The sequence below is a fragment of the Melitaea cinxia genome, chromosome 10 (assembly GCF_905220565.1).
Source record: "Melitaea cinxia chromosome 10, ilMelCinx1.1, whole genome shotgun sequence".
Lineage (NCBI taxonomy): Eukaryota > Metazoa > Arthropoda > Insecta > Lepidoptera > Nymphalidae > Melitaea > Melitaea cinxia.
In genome coordinates, this window is record NC_059403.1 from 5338777 (window position 1) to 5354133 (window position 15357).

The 15357-nt window shown below is 31.8% G+C and overlaps 1 long non-coding RNA gene across 1 annotated transcript; it reads left to right on the forward strand.

Moving 5' to 3' along the window:
* Positions 1–219: 219 nt before the first annotated feature.
* On the forward strand, positions 220–14610 carry LOC123657395. The gene is made up of 3 exons (XR_006743708.1): positions 220–230; positions 5276–5278; positions 13555–14610. It is a non-coding gene; the product is annotated as an uncharacterized LOC123657395 (long non-coding RNA).
* Positions 14611–15357: the final 747 nt, after the last annotated feature.

The following is a 15357-nucleotide window of genomic DNA, read 5'->3' on the forward strand; positions in this document are numbered from 1 at the left end:
TTAATTGATATATAGTCCCAACACTTCTACATAAAAAATAATTTTATGTTTGACTTTTTCTATCTGAATTTGATTATGACAAACACTTGGAATGTTTTATATTTAATTATAGAGTAAAAAGAAAAAAAAAATGATTCTCATTTATAATCCAGTCATAGTACGTACATAGAGACAAATAATGGATTCAACATACTTTGTCCTTACATATGTGTGTATATACTTTCATATGTGTGTACTTATATAAGGTTATAAGTTTCAAGTTTTGATAGATATATTTCTTCTACGATAACAAGTAAGTGGGTTGAATATTTGCTTATCAGTTATTCGAGTTATAGACTAGTGTCGGTAAATTGACCGATTCGTATTCGCTATAGTGCACAATATCACATTTGAATACTGGGGCAAATGATTTTTGAGATAACTCGACGAACAATTAATTAACTACGTATATGACGCCACGCCCCGTTTACATACTATGCGCGACAAATTAATAATCCTTTAATTTCCGCCTAAAATCTGCATAGTCTATAGAAAATGGTTATAAATGTCGAAGTCACCATTCAAACTTTAATTTTGGGACATACGACTTCCGTCGTTCAGTGAATGCGATCGCTGTGAGTACCGTCTAAAATCTAAATGAACGTAGAAAAACGTATACTCATAAGCGAGTATTGTTGGTTCAATCTGGTTTTAGTTGCCTGTGTTGTAAGATATGTTTATTTGCCATCAATGTTTAGCCGCAGTGATGCAGTTTGGTTTTGTTCCAATTCTTTGCCGTTATAGGATGTCAAGAAAGTACATAATTAGTAAGTTGAAGTAGCAGTGGGCAGTGTTCACCTGTTTATTATAAAAAAATATATGTTATAAATTGAAACTTAAATAAAATAGAAAGTAAATCAATTTATTAATACAACGAATCACAATTGATGGAACCAACACAAAGTTCCAGAACAAATAACTATTCATTGTCTCATCTTTGTCTTTATTGTTAGTCTATAATAAAAAATGATAACGTCAACGTTATAATAACCGCATGATCCATAATCACTTGATTTGTTTTCTAGCTTTTTGTCCACATTTTCTTATGAATTTACAAAGTACGAAATATAAATATATAGGTAACTGTTAAACTTGTCATAAAAATTCGAGATTGCGATCTGAATATGATGCTGAAATTTATTTTAATCTGTAAAATCAAATATAGAATCCGAATAGAAGGATGACAATTTTTTTTGTCAAGTTTCACAATTTATTTCCCATTGTATTTTGATATGATATTATATCGATTATTACTTAATATTTCATCGAAAAATAAATTGATACAATAACAAGTTTTTTTTTGTTTGAACGTTGGACATTCTGTAATATAATAAAATAAAAAATGTAATATCGCAGCATGTTCCTGTCGATATGCTGATTTTTCGACCTTTCAAGGAGTCCCATAAACAGTCAAGCTGCCAAAGACTGACCATTATTACGAAAAGAAATGCCTCGAGCGTGCTCATATTTGAAAGTTTAATGCTTTGCTAGGTTATGGGTATTAAACCCATGCTGTACCACTATTCATATCCATAATGAATTTGAAAGTGTGTACGGGCCTAGCTTCCAAACGACTGCACCAACTGGACAATTCTTTTTTAATGTTTTTATCATTGTCAGGAACAGATTTATATTGTAAATCGATATATCCACCATAAAAAAAACCATGTCGATACGAAGTTCGCCAGGTTAGCTAATCTATAATATAAAAATGAGTCGCTGAATGTGTTGCTAAGCGCAAAACTCGAGAACGGTTGGACCGATTTCGCTAATTCTTTTTTTAAAATGTTCCTTGAAGTACGAGGATAGTTCTTACGGAGAGAAAAATTCTAAAAAAAAAAAAAAATTTTAAATTTCCTAAAAAAGCCTAAAAACAACACTTTTCTATACTCCCATACAAAAGATTTGTGATAATACTTAAAAGTCAATTTGAACTTTAATACCATACGATAAAGTTTGTGTTAGGCGATACGAAGTTCGCCGGGTCAGCTAGTATGTAATAATAATGTTGACCAATTAAAAATTTATGCGTTATGAGGTCCCTTCCTCTGAGGTCATTTTGCCGAGTTAGTGACTATTTTTAACAAACCTACAAAAATTCAAAACGAAAACAAAATTGCCAATCGTAAATTACGTTAAATCTGTGGTTTGATGCAAGCTGTGCCGTCATCCTCTACGGCAGAGTTAATTGTTTACAGAGGCCGGCGACCGCGCGACATGCAATTGTTTAATTTAATGCCTACATCGCTAAAGGTTCAAGTACTGATTAACTAAATCTCGCTAAAATAGATAGCTGTTTGTTTTAACTTAGTTTGCTGTGAAATTTATTGTTGTTTTATAATGTTTTTACATAATTAGACATACTAGTACATGTAAGTAGTAATTTGGGTGTGCGAAAAACGTGTTACATTGAATCCTTTAGGTATAATAATAGTGAGATGTGAAATATTAATAGTTGAAGCACAATCCTTTGGAACTAAATAATGGATGGAGCACTGCTAGGCCACTACATTGCTCTCTTTTAAATAATAAGAGGTAAATAGAATTACTATTGATTATACTTAAATAAAAGTTAGACATTTATGTAACGATGGAAAACAAAGCTAAGATGGAATTTCTCTGTTTAATTATACAATTATTTGTGTTTGTGTATAAATAATAATAATACCAATAATAATGTGTTAAATAAATCTTAAGTTTCAATAAAATAGAATAAGTATATACAGGCATTCGATGTTACAAACACAGTAGGTATCTTGGTATCATACGTTCATTGCGGTTGACATTGATGTAACAAACCGCATCCACCGCGAGCCAAGCTTAGAAATCAATACTACGTTGATACTCCCGCACCGTTTTAAAAATTTACGCGGCTTTGATTGCTTTTGCTTGTGTCGAATTATTTCGCGAATTGATTAAAATTAACACTGACTTCGATTGCTAACTTGACTATAATTGATATATAAAATACTACTATAATTATTATTTGTAAATATACAATGCGAAAATAGTTTTGAACCTACGCGAATACGATTTTTTTTATTGGTTTAGATTAAAGTATAATCGATTAGGTTTTATAAATTTGCTACGTTTTGGTAACGATATAATTAATTATTTTTGTGATTACAATACAAACTATCATCGCTCATATTATATACATACCTGTTCCTAATGTATATGTAGCTAAACCTAAATGTATTAAGTTTTTTCTTCTACGTTTAGTTAGGTTTACATACTCTTTTGCATTAGATAAATTAAAAAGCCACCACGGTATTTTTTTCACTACTTTCCTAAATAGGCAATCTTTTGTATAATACTGGCTACTTAGCGTCACTGAATCTTCAGTTAGGTCAAAGACGTAAAAGTACTCAAAAGCTTCAAAGCTATCCCTGCTTTGAATCTGCATTTTTTAATCTGTGAGTTCAATCATTTGGGTCACCTCAATTATAAGAATGCTTTACATTCAACAGCTAGGGTTCCAGAAAAATATACCAAGCATCGACAGACACAATCATGACAAACGTCGGCTTGACCTTTACAAATATTTGTCAATCACTCATTTTGAGCGATATAAAGCTTGTATTCAAATATCTACTTTTGATGTTCTGCTTACTTCATAATAATCTTTACAAAAATATAGTGGCGAGTGTGTCTGTGTGTATGTGTAACATTGCTGTAATTGATTAACTAATCAATAATATACTTAACTAAGTATGTAATTGTTTTTGCTTAACTGCAAATTTCCAAGTAGAGATAAACTTTTAAATCCTTCATGGTAAGCGTTTCTTTAAGTATGGAGTATAAGATGCTGACAAGCAAAGAGGGATCGAATCTTCGCGTATTCATTCATACTGACCACTGGTTTCAAGATGTTTTCATTCGACACTTACTCTATTGTCACTGTCTGGATTATATATTTAATAATCTAGATTCTAGTGAACCATCTCAAGTCTACGTAAACTATCCGATGCCAGCTAGCGGTACAATGGATTGCGATGATGAATGGTCGTACTCATGTAAATGGGTCAACGTTGGACATTGTAAGACTCGAATATGGCAGTGTTACAAAGCCTTTGAAAGGCGTGAGAAATCGTACGTCACGATCCTATGATATATTGTAACTGTGTTTGTGTGACCAATTTCTGTATTTTTTATGATTCGCTAAGTCAAGAAAGACTTAGTTGCGAATTTGGAACTAAATGTAAACGTCTTTTTGTATCCCAAATTTGCAGAAAAGTCTTAAATTCGTTTTCTACTAGGTCGGGCATAAGTGTCATCGTATTTTATATAGAAATTCAATGTAAGATTTTTTAATAATAATAATAATAATCTTTATTTCGGAACTAGCCCATATAGTGTTAGTAACAATGATGCTTATAATCTAATGTTAGTACAATTACATTTAAATAATTACATTTTAATAAATTTTGAATTAACAATAACTATAATAATATTGATGAGGATTGCGGAAGACCGGGATGTGTGGCGCGAACTTGGGGAGGCCTATGTCCAGCAGTGGACTGCGATAGGCTGAAGTGATGATGATGATGATAATAATATTTCTTAATAATAACAACAATTTTAAAACAACTAAAATGTGCATTCCTTTTTTTAAATATTATATTAACGTGAATTATAATTTAATTATTAATTTATTTACCATTTCATTATCATTATTAACAATTTATAATTAAGGAGTCAAATACAATGAATTAAAACACACAAAACACAAAACAGACAATAATTTTTAATAAAAGCTCACAATAAATAATGGTTTTCCAATCACACTTCCATACACTCAACCATCACCTTACTTACTGATCAATCCGGGTTCGCTACTACTTTTAATAAACTATTTTTAATTCTCAATTAAATTTAAACAGGACCACATGACACGCAGCACCTTTCGATTAAAAAAAAAAGTCATCGAAATTGGTTCACTAACTCAAAAGTTTTTAGGTGACAAAAAAACATAAAAAAATTAAATCGAATTGAGAACCTTCTCCTTTTTATCGAAGTCGGCTTAATAAAGTAAATATTTACAGATAGTTTCGTTATAAGTATGTATTGTGTTTGAATTTTTGAAACCTTTTAAGATATTTTGTGTTGCGGGTTATTCACTTAACAAATATGCATAAAATAAATTTAAATTAATTTATCTAATAAAAAGTATTGGTTATGATTGATTGTAGATAAAAAGTAGCAACTATTTTTATTAGTTAAATATATTCGGCAGTCAGTAATTATTACTTATTGATTTTGTTTAACCTTTTACTATTCTTTTTTTTAATGAACACAATTTCAACCTATTCAAAAATGTCCTTCATTAATATTGTTTTTAATTACTCATACATACACTAAAGCTTAAAATTTTATGAATATAATAAGTATAACCCTTTTACTTCTCGGTAGAGACAGCTCTTTCTGTAGACTTGTGCCTTATTTTTTGTTTAAAAATATTTTAACGTTCAAAAGACAATTTATAGAGGATTATTATTTGGTCTCGGTTAGAAGCCTCCTAGAGAAAAATAACAATGAATTTGTACACAATTGAGAACAAGCGGATTGTCTGCTTATAAAATAATTGTATTTGCTTGCAAAGAAAAAAAAAACCGACTTTACAAGTAATACAACGTAGGTCGACGAAAAAATAGTCAAGTAAATACGCGTCTTCAAAGATTACTCAAAAAAAAAAATTTATCAGATCTCAATGAAATTTAAATGTGACCCACATGATAAACATCAGCTTTCGATTAACTTAAAAATCGGTACATCCAATAAAAAGTTATGCGGTTTAATACAACGTAGATCGACGAAAAAATAGTCAAGTAAAAACGCATTATAAGATATAAATGGAAAAGTAGTTGTTGGATCTCAAATAAATTTAAATAGGACCAAATGACATACACCACCTTTCGATTAAAATTTTTTTTTCGAAATCGGTCCACCCAGTCAAAAGTTCTGAAGTAACGTACATAAAAAAAATACAGTCGAATTGAGAACCTCCTCCTTTTTTGAAAGTCGGTCAAAAATAGCAAATCATATCGTTAATATTACGCAAATAAAATATTCTTAAATAAAATATTTGCTCTATTACTATTATTCATTTGATTCCGTAAAAAAGTTAAGGAAAAAATATCGAATTATTTTTCCGTAACTTTCGAAAAGTTCACCGACCGCTTTTATGTGTCATGCCTGTGCACCTTAAATACAAACAGTTTAATATTGAGAACGTTGTCCAAGGACGAAGAAGATGCCTTGATACTTGAATAGTCAATAAGAGCTTTATCATTAATAGATATATTATTTTATTTATACAGTGACGTAGCGATCTTAGCGGGGCACGATGCCCTCCTTGCCCCCCCCTGTCGCTACGCCACTGTATTTAATATTTATATTATTATTATATTCGGGTAGCGTCTTCAGGCGTCGCTTGTTTTACATATTGTACAGCTGTTTCCATAACATTTAATTATATTCTATTTTTCTTTCTTTTTCAGATACCTATGATGTTCGTTGTTGATTACCCGGTACGTATTTTTGTATTTATCTTTATATTTTTATTAATATTTGTTTTTTTTTTTTTTCGAGTATACGTTTTTGAATTTTTGGGTATTTTTGTGGAGATCTGATACGTAAACAACAACATACATTGTTTATTTACGTTCGATGTCATTAAAAACTACCTTTTTTTATTTTAAATAAGTAGAAGATAAAACGGCATTAACAAAAAAAAAAATCTATAAAACGCTATGCTTAGGAATCTAGTATTTTCAGGAGGCAAATAAGTACGTAATTATTCACGCCCTAAGATTAGACCTTAGACCTAAGACAAATAAATATATTTTATTAATATAGCAGAAATGCTATAGAGTAAAGTAGTAAGTAGTATAATACGTACTCCACGTATTAGTTTAATACAAGCAGGTGCTCCACGACAGTGGCTCTTGACTGTGAAATAATGCTAGGTGAAGTGGTAGCAATGATGTTTATATGCTTTATAGTATAATACCACCAGTATATAAAATAATTCTTCACGGAAAAACACTTGTAATGTTTATAATTTTATTGGATTATAACAAAAAAGCATATTTGTAACACTTATTCTATTGTTGTCACCTCTATATATATTCAAATCACGCCAGTCTATCAGTTAATAAATTATTGTTAATTCCTACGCAGTATTAAATTTCTATTGCACCATAAATCTGATCGTCCAATTGTGAAGCCGTATTTTTTCTATTCGATCGTTATATTAAAATATTTTATAACAAGGTGGAAAGAAAGACTGTCCTTTCAACCTTTGCCGAAACTCGGCATACAATACAATAACATACCAATAAGAATAACAATACAACAGCAAAAATATTTGTAATAAGTTTGTATTAAAAAATTCTAACACTAGGAATTCATTAAATTAAATTATTTAAAAAATGGAATGGAGTTTAACTAAGTAATCAATAAAAATTACTAATCTACGTAGTCATAAAGAGTCCATTATTATAATGTTGCATGAATGATGGGTATGTTCATTGTTATCGTTTGTCACATTTTTGGATTATGTTTATTCATGTAGTCTTATTGCAATATATTTTTACTTATTAACTCTTTTTATTTCAATTATTTGACCATTTAAATTGTACCAAAATAGTAGAGATAATTTCGCCAAAGTGTACCATAGATTTTTTTTTTGTGTGTCTATTTAACGCTATTCAGTACGTGGTTATAGATTTAATCCTGTCTTATAATCGACGTGTTTTAAATAGTTCTGCAATGAAATAAAAGGTTTCGTTGAAAGTTACCGTTTCGACCCAATGAGTTGTAGAGCGATTTGTCTTACCTTTTATCACTTTTTTCTTCTTGATTTGAGAAAAAGCTCCAAATTTGTAATAATAATGAAAACTATCTAGGAAGGTTTTTTTACTTTTAAATAATTCACATACATTTTATAACCGGTGTCCATCTGCTTTTAATGACATATAAATGGTCTTGAAATAAAATAAGTAATGTAATTGTAGTAGTGAAGTTTAATAAACTAATTACTCAATTAATGTTATGCGTGGCTGAGCTAATGGACGAGCATCGTAGGATAAATTAGATAAAGGCGCCGCTTCACGCATGCTCGCTATGAATGAGCTTTGCTTATTCGTCGGCTATTGAAAAGGAGATAAGAGCAAATATACACATGAAAGAATATTTTAACGGCGTTCATCTAATCAATTACTGTAATTTACTGACTATATTTTTAAGGCTCCGTTTACTTCGAATATAGATTAGATATGCCTCTTATATTTGCTTTCAACGTTATTTCTCGATGTGTTTGATGTTGGTGATTACTGAATCTTCGCTCTTATTAATAACGTTCTATTAATATCTTTAATTTGCTGCCGCGCGGAGCCCTATTTTCAGCGTTAAATTAAAATTGAGAATAATAGAGATAGAACCCCGGGAGTTCGGACTTATTTATTGGAAATTACCTCCTATTTAAGGAGCTTTTTTAAAATTTCTTAAATGTTAATAGTTTCGGAGTTATTGATAAAAAACGAATTTTTTGCAACTTAAAAGGAAACGATACCGACTCTTTCTCCATACAAACGAAGTCTTCACTAGATCAAATATTTTTTAACATAAAACCTTTAACTGCCATGACTATGCCCTATGTCTTGGTTTTTTCATATTCTTATATTATCATAGGGAGTAGGATTCTTCAAAAACTAGAAATATTGCCTAATTTTTTGTACATTTTCAGACACTCATTTAAAAAAATTACGCACATTTAAAAAAAAAAAAAAAAAAAAAAACGAGAACATAGGGGCATAGTTGAAGGGTTTTTTAGTTACATAAAAAAATTGGCATGTTGGGGAGAAAATAGTCGACTACTAAATGCTGTTTTACTAAGTTAGTGTTAATTAATTTAATTAAGTTGTAAGTGTTAGTACTAAATGTTTGTTGTTGACGCCGCGTTGGCGCAGCGGTCACAGCTATGGATTGTGTCGGTTGCGCTGGCGGTTGCGGGTTCGATCCCCGCACATGACATACATTTGTATTGGCCATACAGATGTTTGCCATGGTCTGGGTGTTTGTGCAGTCCTTGTGGGTCTCCCCACCGTGCCTCGGAGAGCACGTTAAGCCGTCGGTCCCGGTTGTTATCATGTACACCTGATAGCGATCGTTACTCATAGTAGGGAATATATCCGCCAACCCGCATTGGAGCAGCGTGGTGGATTAAGCTCTGATCCTTCTCCTACATGGGAAAAGAGGCCTTTGCCCAACAGTGGGATAATACAGGCTGAAGCGAAAAATGCTGTTTTGGTCAATAATTATCTATCTAAAACGGTCTGAGCCGCAGTTGTCCCTTTCTTGCCTCGGGGCGCGGCCTTCCGCTTAATTTGTTTATAACTTTTGCAATTTTTTGCGTGCTAGAAAATCCTACCAAGCCATTTCTCCAGACGTCATAACGGATAGAATAAGCTATGGCTATATTTTCAAGAGCTTTATCTCTATTTAACACATTTTTAAAGTTGTTGACCATAACGAGTGACCGGTTTTTTTTTGATAATATTAAAAATCCAAAATGCATAAAACATATTTAATTTTATTTATCAATTTATTACTTATCGTTTATGTTGCATGACGGAAATGAATAATCCTTTATCATATTGAAGGTCAAAAGGATTACTTTTTCAATATAAAATTGGTATAGCCAAAATTCGGTTATTATTGAACAATGTGGGGAGAGTTTATCGAACTTTGACCTTAAAGCTACTTAAACTAATTTAGAAATAGTATCAAGGCTGTTCCGTCGTAGAAGACAACAATGGCCGTTTTATATTGAACTTTAATAGTTAATTATTGTCATTTATGTGCGTTTTTTTTGTTGTATGAATGCTTTCATTCATTTTGTATGATGATTGGTTGATATTTAGGGTTCCCTTACAACATGCGCCTTCTATTATGTTGTAGTAAATTTTTGTCCTATTAGTAGATTATACATAGCTATAGGAAGTACAATATACCTAATCTTTCAAAATATTGCCATTCCTCAGAGTTTTTGTTGTAAGATATACCTATTATATCCTGTAGAGTGAATGTTATATCTTTTATTCGGAGTAAAATATACAGAAAACTTGAGTGCTAATTAAAGGGTTTAATTCAATTTGGTTTGGATGACTACTTTTGTTAATCGTCTAACATGTTATAAAATAATTATTATGTACAAGTTAAAAGTATAAAATGCGTTTCCTGTCACATATTTAAATATTTAGAGTCAATCTTGTTGTCAGTCTATTTTATAAGGAATGATCCCCTGTGATAATGATTAGCTGCGTTGATGGTGTTAGTCATGGGGCTGTTATATTATATCCTCAGTATTGTATTTTTATAGTGATTTTATTTTTAAAAGTTCCCATAAATAATTAAGCAGAATAATGTTTATCAGAATATACTAAGAATAAGAGTTTTTTGTTTTGCGTATTAATTGTAATTTTTTTAACTCACACACGGTCGTCTGTTGCTATGGTAAGCAACTTAATTCTTGTTATTGCAGCCGCCTGTTATAGCTAAATATATATTTTTTGATAAATTTACATAGAAATAGTACATACATATAAATACATACAAATATTACACCCAGACTCACGTGGGAATCATACCCGCAACCCGCGGAGCACAACCATGCAGACTACAAACTGCGCCACTAAGCTTATCTGCATATTATATAATTTTAAAGTAGTTATGTACCTAATTTTGTATACAGTCATCACATTGATTTTTTACCATGTTGCACTTCTTTAGCAGAATAAATAGTTTTCTGAGAAGCAATTATTATATATTACTAGCTGATCCCGCAAACGTTGTTTTGCTATATATATTTACCCCCTTAATCCTCCCCTCTTATAACTTAAGTGTATGAAAAATAGATGTTGGCCGATTCTCAAACCTACCCGATATGCTCACAAAATTTCACAAAAAATCGGTCCAGCCGTTTCGGAGGAGTATGGTAATTGGTAACTGAAATTGTGACACGAGAATTTTATAAAAAGATAATAAGATACCAGTTTTGTGTAATGTAGGAAAGCAGATGTTTGTAATTAATTTAATAACTATTTAAAAGTCACATGTTTATTATTATTTGATATTATATATTAAATTATTTATATTACTATCAATTATAAAGAGTTATAAAGAATTATAATGAGGAAGGATATGATTTTTGGTTTGTTTTTAATGGCTAAACTCAAAACCTACTAGACCGATTTTAAAATTGTGTTGTCAACGCGGGAGGAGCCGCGGTAGAAATATAGTTATTAATAAAGGTAAAATATATTATGTTGAGCTTAATATAACCCATGAGCAAGGTAACGTGTCCGTTGCATATCGTTATCAGCACGGTTTGGGCAATTTTGTTAATTTTGAGGGGCAAGGCCACCGGACGTCGACCCGGGACGGAAATAGAGGCCACGTGCGCGCATCTGCCGAGGTTGTGTTTACTCCATTAGAAATCGATAGCCGGCGAGCTGGCGACCGACGCGGTACGGCTCGGCGCGGACTGTTACTTCATTCTTCAATCAAGCGAAACTTGATTTAAATTGGATATCTTCAACATCCTTCAGCTTCAGTCCGTAATGTCCCACTGCCGGGCATAGGCCTCTTTCCCCATGTAGGAGAAGGATCAGAGATCAATCCGACACGCTACTGCAATGCAGGTTGGCGAATGTATTCTCTACTATGAGTAACGATCGCTATCAGGTGTTCATGATAACAACCGGGTCCGATAGAAAGAAGTTAAGGACTTTTCTCCGTAGTTTCACCACATTAATAAATTTTGCCTTATCGCCATCCCAAATCTCTGAAACGGCTGGACCGATTTTAACGGGACTCACTAGCAGATAGCTGATGTAATAAGGAGTAATTAGGCTACTTTTATTTTAGTTTTTTTTTTTATAACTCTGAGAAGTGAAAAATAACTTTTTCGTTAAATTCCACGCGGATGAAGTCGCGGGCACAGTTAGTTAATTAATAAAATTTGATGTTTTGTACTATACCCATTAAGTCTATAAAAGTTCGTTGCGATTGTATTCATTTATTGTTTTTTTTTTTTGGCGAGATTACTTAATTATTGACTGAATCAATAACGTTTATTATGAGAAAGGCTTCGATACACAAATGATTATACAATATTTTTTTTAATAAGAAAAGTTGGATTCAGCTGGCTATTATTTAACTATGTTACGTGTTGTCTTTATAAGTTGTCAGTCAATTTTAATCTTAACCTTCGTGTTATTAAATTCTATCTTCTGTTGTATTACTGGTTTTTATATTTTATTATAAAATATTTGAAAAACTTTAAATACAAAGATTCACTTCTTCGTTCTACAAAGCAGGACCAGAATCGCTCTGCGAACACTGCTTATTAAACGGAAATAGGTACTATATGCCATACTTATTATCTGTATACAACATTACAAGCATCCGAACTTGGAGAAATAGTGTTTAGTGCTAGAGTATTTGCGTGTTTTGTTTCTCAAACGACTGTATATAAATAACATCCCACGCGTCGCCCACAGGGAGCTACGATGTTCGAAGTGTAAGCATTTGTTGCAATTTAATAAGTATTCATTGAATCGCATTTGATTTTTTTGGTTGTTGGTAATAATGTTTTGCGTTCAATGATCTTGGTAAATTTACTTTTTAATTAATCGTAATAACTGTATGACAGAAGTTATATGTTGGCCAAGACTGGATCTTTCCGGCCCGGGTCAGCAACACTAAATTTTTAAATAAAGGTTCAAGTGATGCTATATACGGTAGGAAATATTTTTTTCATAATCTGGAGCAGTCCAACTGCGATCGTCAAAGCTCTCGTGATGCTCCTAGTGTTTCAAGTGTTCATCGTCTACGGAAACTCCTTTAAAATCAGGCGGACCGCTTTACACCTTAAGAGGAAAGGGTACCTGAGAATCTTTTGAAAAATAGGTATTTGAATAAAATTATCCTGTCTCGCTGTATGCCACCTCCGCGCCACGAGCCAAGAAAGGGACAACTGCAGCTCATACCCATTTAGGTAGATAAATAATTATTGACCAAAACAGCGTTTCGTAGTCGACTATTTTCTCCCTAAAAAATGTATAAAAAACTAGCTGACCCGGCGAATTTCGTATCGCCTAACAGTCGATTCTTTAATTTTATTAATATTTTTTTTTTTAGAATTTTTCTCTCCGTAAGAACCATCCTCGTACTTCAAGGAACATTTTAAAAAAAGAATTAGCGAAATTGGTCTGACCGTTCTCGAGTTTTGCGCTTAGCAACACATTCAGCGACTCATTTTTATATTATAGAATAAGGCGATATTTCTAGCTTTTGGAGACTCCTACTGCCTATGATAATAAGAATATGAAAAAAACCAAAACATATGGCCATGGTCATGGCAGTTGAAGATTTTATGTTACAAAAATATTTGATCTAGTATCATTATCCAGGAAGGAAACAATCGACTATGTTTGTATGGAGAAAGAGTCGGTATCCTTTCCTCTTAATGGTACAAAAAAGTAACATCAATAGTTTAAAAAAATAATCAGTTAAAAACATCGTAATTGACATTGTATGCCCCGTAGAAATCTTAGGACATTTATATATGTGTACCCGCAGACCGCAGAGAAGCAGCCTGGCGGATTAAGCTACAATCATGATATTTAATAGGTTAATATAAAAACGACCAACGGTGAAATGATCACAAGTTGTTACGTTAAGCTTTAATATCTTTTATAGTCAAGGTTCTCTCTTCCAGTTAAGAACCAGCAAAAGCTACTTACCGTGCCGATATATTATAGAAAACATTTTTTTTTTTTTTTCTTAACAATTTCTCTCTCGCCTCTCATCCGCGTTAAATTTGAAAAAAAAAATAAAAAAAAATAATTTTTATTTTTTTGAAAACTTCAGATAAAATTGATTAATAACAGTAGGTATATTATTTTGCAGCCGTTTGAGACCACAGGTTTAAATTAGCACCGTACAATATTAGAAACAGATGCCTAAAAATATTGTTCGTGTAAAAGTCAGGTCACCGTCATTTCATTTTTTTTCTGTAGCTAGTTTTAATTAAGCTTCGATATATTAACACGTAATCCCTTTCAGACGTCGACATTGACACATCTATCCGTCCGTCAGTCACGGTCCGCTAATGTATTGTAATAGGTGAACGTAATGGAGCTGTCTCAGCTGTCTCTATGATTACACGTGCACGTGGCCAGCGAACACGCGGTTATTACTACACTCGAAACATGCTCAGACGTGTTTTGTTACCAGATGTTTACAACAAATACAAGTAAAATAATATCATGTATGTTAAAAAAATATTTACTGTGTAGTAAATAAAATTATTTACGGGTCAAAATTTTAAGGAAACATTTTGCAAAATTAAAATTTTAAAAGCCATATAGTTCCTGGCTCTAAACCACGAGTGCTAGGACGCTAACCCATTACTAAAATTAACACTTGCCTATCTATTTCCCTTGTGGTGAATGTAGCTAGCTATTTTTATTTACTACGCAAGAAAGACCCGAGTTGCATACAAAAAAAAAAAAAAAAAAATTAAGCATTAACATACCTATTTATACTAGAGGATTAAAAACGTTTGGAAAAAAATAGTTATTTTGTGAGGCATAAATAAAATATTTTTTATAGTTTAAGTACTACAATTTGAATAAGTCCTAGACTATAAAATTGCATTAATGTATTTCTTGGTCAGATTTAAAGTTTAATCCCACCAAAAACATTTTCATGTAAAATGTTGCCAAGACGAGATCATATGGCTCGCACTGTCAAAAAGTGATCAGATCTCATGTAGAGCCAAGGTTCTAACTCTACACGCCCTAACTCTACAAGCCCTAACTTCACAAACTCTACACCTTAGTCAAAATATGTGGCTTGGCCGTTTCGCTACCGTCACGTAAGGTGAAAAATTTATTCACTGTTTATTATTCTTCTTTTTATTTTTTCTTTAATAGAATTATTGTATAACAGAAACGTGAGTTCCACAGAGAGTAATATTATGACAATTCACTTTTAATTTTTCGTTTTTCGTTGTGCGTTCTTGTTATTAGTGAAAATGTTAATATATTAGTGATGAATAAGTTTACTTGTGAAATATGTAACGGAGACGTGTGTTTGATGAAAGTAAATAGTGCATCGAAATTCAACACGTTCGATTTTACAGATAAATTAAATATTGTTCAGGCGTATCGATTTAACACATAAATAACAATGACGTTATAATTTTTCATTTATTAATAAATAAACAAGTACTTTCATTAAGCATAC